This window comes from Molossus molossus, unplaced genomic scaffold, assembly GCF_014108415.1.
Source record: "Molossus molossus isolate mMolMol1 unplaced genomic scaffold, mMolMol1.p scaffold_m16_p_17, whole genome shotgun sequence".
In the NCBI taxonomy this organism is placed as follows: domain Eukaryota; kingdom Metazoa; phylum Chordata; class Mammalia; order Chiroptera; family Molossidae; genus Molossus; species Molossus molossus.
This window is the reverse complement of record NW_023425352.1, coordinates 50,448,335-50,457,631: the sequence shown is the minus strand read 5'-3', so window position 1 is coordinate 50,457,631 and position 9,297 is coordinate 50,448,335. Positions and strand designations below refer to the sequence as shown.

Sequence of the window (9,297 nt, the reverse complement as noted above, 5' to 3'; positions counted from 1 at the left end):
TCTGGAAACAACCCAAGTGTCCATCAGTAGATGAATGGATAAAAAAAGCTGTGGTACGCCCTGGCCAGTTTGGCTCAGCAGTTAGAGCGTTGGCCTGCGGTCCAGAGAGACCTGGGTTTGGTTCCCGCTAAGGGCATGTACCTCGGTTGCAGTTTGTTCCTGGCCCTGGTTGGTCGTGCGGGTGGCAGCCACTCGATGTGTCCCTTTCATGTCGATGTTTCTCTCTCTGTCTCTCTCTTCCTCTCTCTCCCTCCCACTCTATCTGAATAAAAAAATGGAAGAATGTCCTCAGGTGAGAGGGAAAAAAAAAGCTGAGGTACATATACACAATGGAGTACTAGGCAGCAGTAAGAAAGAAAGAGCTCTTATCCTTTGAGACGACATGGAGGGACCTGGAGAGTATTAGGCTAAGCGAAACAAGCCAAGCAGAGAAAGACAAATATAACATGATCTCACTTGTTTGTGGAATATAATGAACAAAACAAACTGATGAACAAAATAGACCCAGAGACATAGAAGTAGGGTACAGACTGATAAACCTCAGAAGAGGGGGTAGCGAGAAGGGGAAGAGATAAACAGAATTTATATGCATGTATGCATAACCAATGGATATAGACAACAAAGATGGGGACGGGACCGGGGGGCGGAGATGGGGAGGAAGGTGTCAATGGAGGAAAAGGAGAAACATCTATAACAAAAATAAATTGGTAGAACATTGACCCATGCACCAAGAGGTCGCCAGTTTGATTCCCAGTCAAGGCACATGCCCAGGCTGTGGGCCAAATCCCCAGTAGGGGGCATGCAGGAGGCAGCCAATTGATGTTCGCTCTTATTGATGTTTCTGTCTCTCTCTCCCTATCCCTTCCTCTCTCTCTAAAAAAAAAAATCAATAAAATAAAAATAAAAACCAATCTCGCCTGGCCAGTTTTGCTCAGTGGTTAGAGCCTCAGCCTGCGGTACAGATGGATCCGGGATTGGTTCCTACTAAAGGCATGTACCTTGGTTGCAGTTTGTCCCCAGCCTTGGTTGGGTTGTGCGGGTGGCAGCCACTCAATGTGTCCCTTTCATGTTGATGTTTCTCTCTCTCTCTCTCCCTCCCACTCTATCTGAACAAAAAATGGAAAAGTGTCCTCAGGTGAGGATAAAAAAACAAACAAACAAACAAAAAAACCATTCTCATGCTACTTGCCAATGCATGGTTTCAGTCTAAGTTCTGACGGTGAAATAATGGATATATACCTGTAAGTCTCATCTTGATTCTCAAAGGTAGGCACAGGAAGTTCTTCACAGTTTATCTTTGATCCACTGGAGTTGAAAGTTTTGTAACTTCATAGCCAGACCCATGTTGCCAGTGATTTTCAGTTTGTCTTGAAAGAAGACCGACTGAGGATTCATTTTACCAGTCATTAAAGCCATCAAGTCCGAGTCAGCCATTGTGATTGTTCAGTGAGCCTTCTTATCTGAGTTAAGCACTGATCCGCCCTGGCCGGTTTTGCCCAGTGGTAAGAGCATTGGCCTGCGGTCCAGAGAGACCCAGGTTCGGTTCCCGCTAAGGGGATGTACCTCATTTGCAGTTTCTCCCCAGCCCTGGTTGCAGTTTCTCCCCAGCCCTGGTTGGGTCGTGTGGGTGGCAACCACTCGATGTGTCCCATTCACGTTGATGTTTCTCTCTCTCTCTCTCTCTCTCTCTCTCTCTCTCTCTCTCTCTTCCTCCCTCTCCCTCCCTCTCCCTCTCCCTCTCCCTTTCCCTCTTTCTCTCTCCCTCCCACTCTATCTGAACAAAAAATGTCCTCAGGTAAGGATAAAAAAAAAAAAAAAGAAGCACTGATCCTTTGCCATTCTTCACATCCACCACCCAGGTGGCTTCTTGACCTCCAGGGCCATCCTTCACCTTGAAGGCAAAAATATCACTGATTTTCTTCACAAACTCTTCCCCTTCTTCTTCAAGCTTCTTCTCAATCTCTTTAAACACAAGATTTGCCCTAAATCCTTCAACTGCAGAATTGGTTGGGGCAGCCTCAACTTGATGAGTAGCCTCAGGTAAACCCACCTTGTAGATTGTGTCTGCAAAGAACTAATTTTAAAAGAGGAGGGCATTTCTATCCAGATACAAGGTGTCCTCCTGAAGTCTTAGTGCAATTTTAAACTTTGGCACTTGTAAAAGTATAAATGCTACAGACCTACAACACATCACCAAAAAGTTCAAATATCTCTCAAATCTATTCAGTTCTACAAATTTCAAATATTAAGCTTTTAAAACAAAAAAAAGTTTAATATCTAAAATTTAATTTTTTGTTTCAGCCAATTGGGACTGAAACATAAAAGTTCAATACCCTATAATTATGGTAAATGATTGACAAATAGAGATAAAAGAATAAGAATTAGAAAGAACCTACTGTTGTGGCGCGAGAGAACCGAGAGACCACCAGAGCCAAATTAAAGCCAAATAGAGAGCAAAGCCGGCCGGCGACTGACCCCGAGTTCTGGGAGACCAGCCCTGGGGCCTCCAAATGTTGTGGTGCGACCGAGTCAAAGAAAGACCACTAGAGAATTGAAGTCCAAATAAGAGCCGTTTATTAGCCGGCGTCTGATTCCGAACACCCTGTGACAGAGTCTTCGGAATCAGCCCCGATATGCTTCATTACATGCCTTTTATACCTTACAGCAAATAGGATCTTCTGGATATAATGCCCAGGGCCACAGCAATGCTGTATTGAATTAGTTTGCTGTACAGATAGCAGGAGCACCCAGGCACACCCAGGAACACCAGGCACACCCAGGCACACTCAGGAATACCCAGGAATACCCAGGCACACCCAGGAATACCCAGGAATACCCAGGCACACCCAGGAATACCCAGACACACCCAGGAATGCCCAGGCACACCCAGGCACACCCAGGAATACCCAGGAACACCCAGGAACACCCAGGTATTTCAGGTATTTCAAGGTACACTGGGTCACACTTAGCCCTGAGCTGCACAAACACAATGCAAGCCTGATTCCTTGAGATTGTGGGGAAGGTCGAGTCTCTGACTCAAGACCTCCAGGCTCCGTGGACTCTGTCAGACACGTAGCCGGCTCCCAACAATTTCTTGGTTCAGGGAGCATTCCAATTTACTGAGGTTATTTTGACAAGTTCAGTTAGAGGGCACACAGTGACTTTCCCAATCATCAATTATGGAGCAGCACAATAATTTACCAATCATCAATTATGGAGTTATAAACATGCCAGCACACTACCTGCATGGATTATTTCCCCTGTGTGCCCAAAAAGATTTACATTCATCTGTCTATCTTCCTTTGCACCAAGCAAGGCTAATGAATTACATTCATTCTCATTCAATCCCTGTTAGACTCTAAGCTCAAGGGCAAAGGCTATATGGTGTGTCTTTGTTTCCCTCTGTATCACACGCATCTAGCAGAGTTCCTGGCACATAGATGAAGTCTTTAAAATAATCTTATAACACACATTCTCTCATGATTATAATTTTTTAAAGGCTTACTATGTAGCAGGCTCTGAGCTAATCATATCTCTTACATTGCTTCATTTAATCTTCACCACAACCCTATGAGCAAATATTGTTAAACTATAGTACAGATAATGATAATAGCCCATGTTTGTTTGTTTGTTTGTTTGTTTTGTGGTACATGTCCCTAGCAGGAACTGAACCCGGGACTCTCTGGTCCGCAGGCCGACGATGCTCAACTGCTGAGCCAAACTGACCAGGGCTATAGCCCATGTTTATTGATCATTCACTCAATGACATTATTCCAAGCACTTTACATACATTAATTAATTTACTCTTCTCAACAAACTTATAAGATAGGCGCTATCATTATCTTCATTTTAAAGAGGAATAAACTGAGGCACAGAGAAGTTAAGTAACTAATCTAAGGTTACCTAGTTGGTAAGTGACAAAACTTTAAACCCAGGTAATCTAGCTTCTGAGTTCACACAATTAACCCCTTCACTACATTGCCCTCCCTAGACCAGCTTAGCAAAATTACTGACTTGCCTTAAGTTACAAAGCAAATAAAGAGTGGAATTGAGCCCTGGCCGGTTTGGCTCAGCGGTTAGAGCGTTGGCCTGCAGTCCAGAGATACCCGGGTTCGGTTCCCGCTAAGGGCACGTGCCTCAGTTGCAATTTGTCCCCGGCCCTGGTTGGGTCATGCAGGTGGCAGCCACTTGATGTATCCCTTTCATGTCGATGTTTCTCTCTCTCTTCCGCTCTCTCCCTCCCACTCTATCTGAACAAAAAATGAAAATAAATAAATAAATTTTTTTTAAAAAGAGTGAAATTGATATTTAAGCCAGAATTTTGCAATCCTAAAGCTTACACTTTTTCTATCAGTTTAATTACCTCTCCAAACATAGAAATATATTCTATATTTCTTTATTTTTCTTTATTGATTTTAGAGAGGAAGGGAGAGGGAGAGAGAAATAGAAACATCGATGAGAGAGAACATCAATTGGCTGCCTCTTGCATGCCCCCCACTGGGGATTGGGCCCACAACCTGGGCATGTGCCCTGACTGGGAATCAAATTGGCAACCTCTTGGTGCATGGGTCTTTGCTCAATCACTGAGCCACACCGGCCAGACTATTCTATATTTATTTTGTGGCTATTTTAAGATCTTTCTTAATAAAAGTGTATTAAAAAAAAGATCAACAACTTCTGGTCAAGATGGCGGCGTAGGTAAACGCGGTATCGCGTCCTCCCACAACCACATCAAAGTTACAACTAAACTACAGAACAATCATCATTCAAAACCGCCTGAAATCCAGCTGAATGGAAGTCGTACAACTACGGAATTAAAAAAAAAAAAAAAGCAGCTACATCCAGACTGGTAGGACGAGCGGCGGCGGCGTGCGGTGGCGAGACGGGCTGGTCCCACACCCACGTGTGGCGGATAAAAATCAGGAGGCTCCCACGGCTGGGAAGGTCCTTCCTGAGGACTGAGGGGTCCTCGTCCCACACCAGGTGCCCCATTCAGGGTTCCAGTGCCAGGAAGAGAATCCCCATAACTTCTGGCTGGAAAAACCAGCGGAAACTGAGGCTCAGGGAAGCTGACCTGGCTGGAGCCCCAGGCAGCTCCCTAACGGGCCGGCGCACGGACTTATCGGACTCTCTCCCTCTAAGCTCGGAGGGGAGGCAGCTCCAGGGGCACCAGAGACACACAGGGAAGAACTGAGCTGTTTGGCACTGGAGCGAGGGCTGGAGAGGGGGCTTCCTCGGGGACAAACGTGCTGTCAGAGGCCTTTGTTCCTTTGGTGAGCCCTTCCCGGGGGCGGCAGACAGAAGCCATATCTGGGACTCCAGCAACCTGGCTCACACTGGTAGCCCCGCCCTGCTGACTCCCTGAGGCCCCGCCCCACCCAACTTTCAAGCCCACCCAAGCTGTTGCCACTTGCTTAACCATAGGATTGGCCGGTCTTGGATCCTGCTCCAGGTTTTTCCTAAATTCTTTCAAATGAGCAGCATCGGGTCTCAGCGAGCCCCATACCTCTCGTTAAGTAATACACAGAAACAAACACAGGGAGGCAGCCAAAATGAGGATACAAAGAAACAGGTCCCAAATGAAAGAGCAGAACAAAACCCCAATAAAAGAACTAAGCGAAAGGGAGATAAGCAACCTAACAGATGCTGAGTTCAAAATACTGCTTATAAGGATGCTCAATGAACTTAGTGAGAACCTCAGTGAACTTAGGGAGGGCCTCAAGAGCATAAAAAAGGACCAGTTAGAAATCATGGATACACAGTTAGAATTAAAGGAGGCATTAACTGAAATAAAGAATAATTTACACAGCTTCAATAATAGAGTATGTAAATCCAAGGAGCAAACCATCGATTTGGAATATAAGGAAGCAAAAAATCCCCAATCAGAACAGCAAAAAGAAAAAAGAATCCAAAAAAATGAGGATAGTGTAAGGAGCCTCTGGGACAACTTCAAGCGTGCCAACATTCGCATCTTGGGGGTGCCCGAAGGAGAAGAGAGAGAACAAGAAATCGAAAACCTGTTTGAAACAATAATGGCAGAAAACTTTCCTAACTTGGTGAAGGAAACAGACATACAAGTCCAGGAAGCACAGAGAGTCCCAAACAAGATGAACCCCAAGAGGCACACACCAAGACACATCATCATCAAAATGCAAAAGGTTCAAGACAAAGAGAGAATATTAAAAACAGCAAGAGAAAGGCAGCTAGTTACCTACAAGGGAGTACCCATTAGGCTGTCAGCTGATTTCTCAAAAGAAAGTTTGCAGGCCAGAAGGGAGTGGCAAGAAATATTCAGAGTGATGAAAACCAAGAACCTACAACCAAAATTACTCTATCCTGCAAAGCTGTCATTTAGAATCGATGGACATATAAAAACTTTCCCAGACAAGAAAAAGTTAAAGGAGTTCATCACTACCAAACCGTTATTATATGAAATGATGAAGGGTCTTTTTGAAGAAAAAGATAAAATGTATGAACAAACAAAATGGCATGAATACATATCTATCAACAATGGAATCTACAAACAAAATGAACACGCAGAACAGAAACATTCTCATAGATACAGAGAACATTTTGTTGGTTGCCAGTTGGGAAGGGGGTTGGGGGAATGGGTGAAAAAGGTGAAGGGATTAAGAAGCACAAATTCATTGTTAGACTGACAAACCTCAAAGGGAAAGGGGTTGGGGGGGTGGGAAGAAATAAACCAAAGAACTTATATGCATAACCAATGGACACAGACAATAGTGTGGGAAAAGGTGGGAGGGGGGCGGGAGGGGGGAGGAGGGGGTCATTGGGGGAAAAATGTGGAACATCTAATACATTTTACATCCAAAAATAAAGATTTGAAAAAAAAAAGAAAAAAAAAAAAAGATCAACCTAGACTATCCCTTCTTCTAACTTGCTGCAGTGGGGAATGTATAAGGCCCCTGAAATCAATATCAGCTAACATCATATGCCTCACCAAATTAGCCTGACCAAATATAGAAGGCTAATTTTTAAGTTGATAATTTTGTATGACCCTCAAATGATGTTATAAATATACAAATGGCCCGTGGCAGAGAAAAGGCTCCCCACCCCTGTTAATGTGTAAAACCTAGCACTTACCAGAAAACACAAAGCAATATGTATGTTTTCTAAAACATGACTTATCCTCTCTGCTATATTATTACATTGTTGACTGGCAATTTTATGCAGAAGTTATCTCATGTCACCAGCTATTTTTTTCATAATTGAGTATGAAAGTGAAACAATCTAAATAAACTTCAGTATACTTTATTTATACATAAGGAATTTAAATGAAACTTTGTATATATCTGCTACATATTATATTTTATACATATTATATGTTTTAGTAATTTTTTTGGTGTGGTATACTGTATAGCAATCACCTACGTGTAATGGTACACAACATGTTTTGCAAATATATCTGGTTTCACTGCATTTTTCTTTTGAAACACACACTTCACACGTTCTAGTTGGATTTTTTTTTTATACCAGTGACTATTTTTTCTAAAATGTGGTCTTTTAGTTGCCCTGAAGTCTAAAAGGTGAATCAATGTAAGGAGCTCTTTTAGAGGAACCAGAAGAAGTGTTAGGTTCTGAGCTGCACTCATTTGAACCAGCAGATGTCCATTCCCTAGCTACTTCAAGTAGAATTTTTTTGTATCTTATTTTATTTTGTCTATTTCAGTAAATTTTGAATGCATTGAATAAAGTGCAATTGATCAGAAAGAATGATACTTTTTTAGATCACTTTATACTTTTCCGAAAGTTACTGCTGTTCCCCAAATATTGGTCTCTCGACTCCTTTCATGTATTTGTTGTCATCTAATATGCACACAGGTTTAACTATATCTCTCGTAGAATTTCTTTTTCGCTTTCCAGTTGTTTTCATAGAGGCATTGTGGATGGTTGATATCATATTCACCAGTTTCTTATCTTTCCATGATATAAGGACAATAGGTTCTTTCCGTAAAAACGTCCTTTCCCCTCTCTGAAGATTCTTTGACTTTTCTTTTAGTACCTTTGGCAAACCATGGTTTTCTCTTATGGTACCACAGACTAGAAAAGATTTAGAAATCTTTTCTAAAAATATTTCAGCTGTAGAAACACTGTTGTAGTAATTATCTTGGTATACATGATACCAAGAATCAAGATATGGCTCTAAGTCTTAGAGTCTAAGACAACGTTTGGGCATGAAAACACGAGTTAACTCATGAGTGGTCAACAATTTAAAATAGTGTGGGAGCCAAAAAATAGGTCTCATGACAGTAACACCCTATTGGGCGTAAGAACTCACAAAGTTTCTATTAAATAATCAGAATTATTAATGGAAAGGTCAAGGTATAACTTAACAGCTTACACCAAAAGTAAAGTGCTATAAAGAAAATTTCTATGATTTGGATTCTATGAGAAGCAAATTCATAGAGGAAGTTTATCAGGGAGTGTTATTAGGATCAAGACCTGTGTAGAATCGGAGGGAAGCGGGATTAGACAGGAATAAATTGAGCTGCAATGGAGTCGCAGCAAAGCTTTGCCTGACCCCTTCAGAGTCAATCCAAGTGAAGCGTGAGCCTTTTATACCCCCACATAGGTCTTTGATGTGCGCTATCGAGGAAAGGGAGTTTGACCTTGGATGATGTGGCTCTCCATTTAAGAACCTGCCGTTATCAGCCAACCTTTTCAGTAGCTGAAGGAGTAAGACCTTCAGTTCTGAAGGGGAAATCTGGGCAACACATCACAGCACAGCATCCATAACAGCCCACCTCTGTGCCACTCAGATCCATCTGCTTCATATAAATTCTGGGAGCAGCTCCTTCAGGACACTAGAGGTCTTTTTTCCTGGGGAAAACTGATGAGGGGAAGTTCAGTAGAATGAACTGCAGCTGCTTCTGCTGCGGCTGGTATCAAGACTACAATTGATACTCATCAAATTCCTACTGTTATCAATTTAGTTTTCTCATTCTTGACTAACACTGCTACTGATCTAGATGGTTTAGTTAGAGGATTGACCCAGCTCTTCAACCATGAGGATCTGAGCCCCTGGTTACCATGCCTTTCTCAGGCCTGGATGCCAAATTTATTTATTTACCATCAAAACTGGGTAAGGAAGTACTGAGAGAATCCTCAGTAGATCACTTGGGTATTAAAAACAGTCCTCCCAATCCCCACTGTGTAGCAGCAGCCCTCTCTCCTCCTAATGATCAGGTCCGTTAGCTCAACCTAGATGGTGATTTCTTCTTGACTATTCACCCCTTGGCACAAATGGTTTAAAGTACCCGAATGATGACAGCCATG

At 42.7% G+C, this 9,297-nt stretch overlaps 1 pseudogene; it reads right to left on the bottom strand.

Annotated features, from left to right (window-relative positions):
• Positions 1-1,284: 1,284 nt before the first annotated feature.
• On the bottom strand, positions 1,285-9,296 carry LOC118632081 (annotated as a pseudogene).
• Position 9,297: the final 1 nt, after the last annotated feature.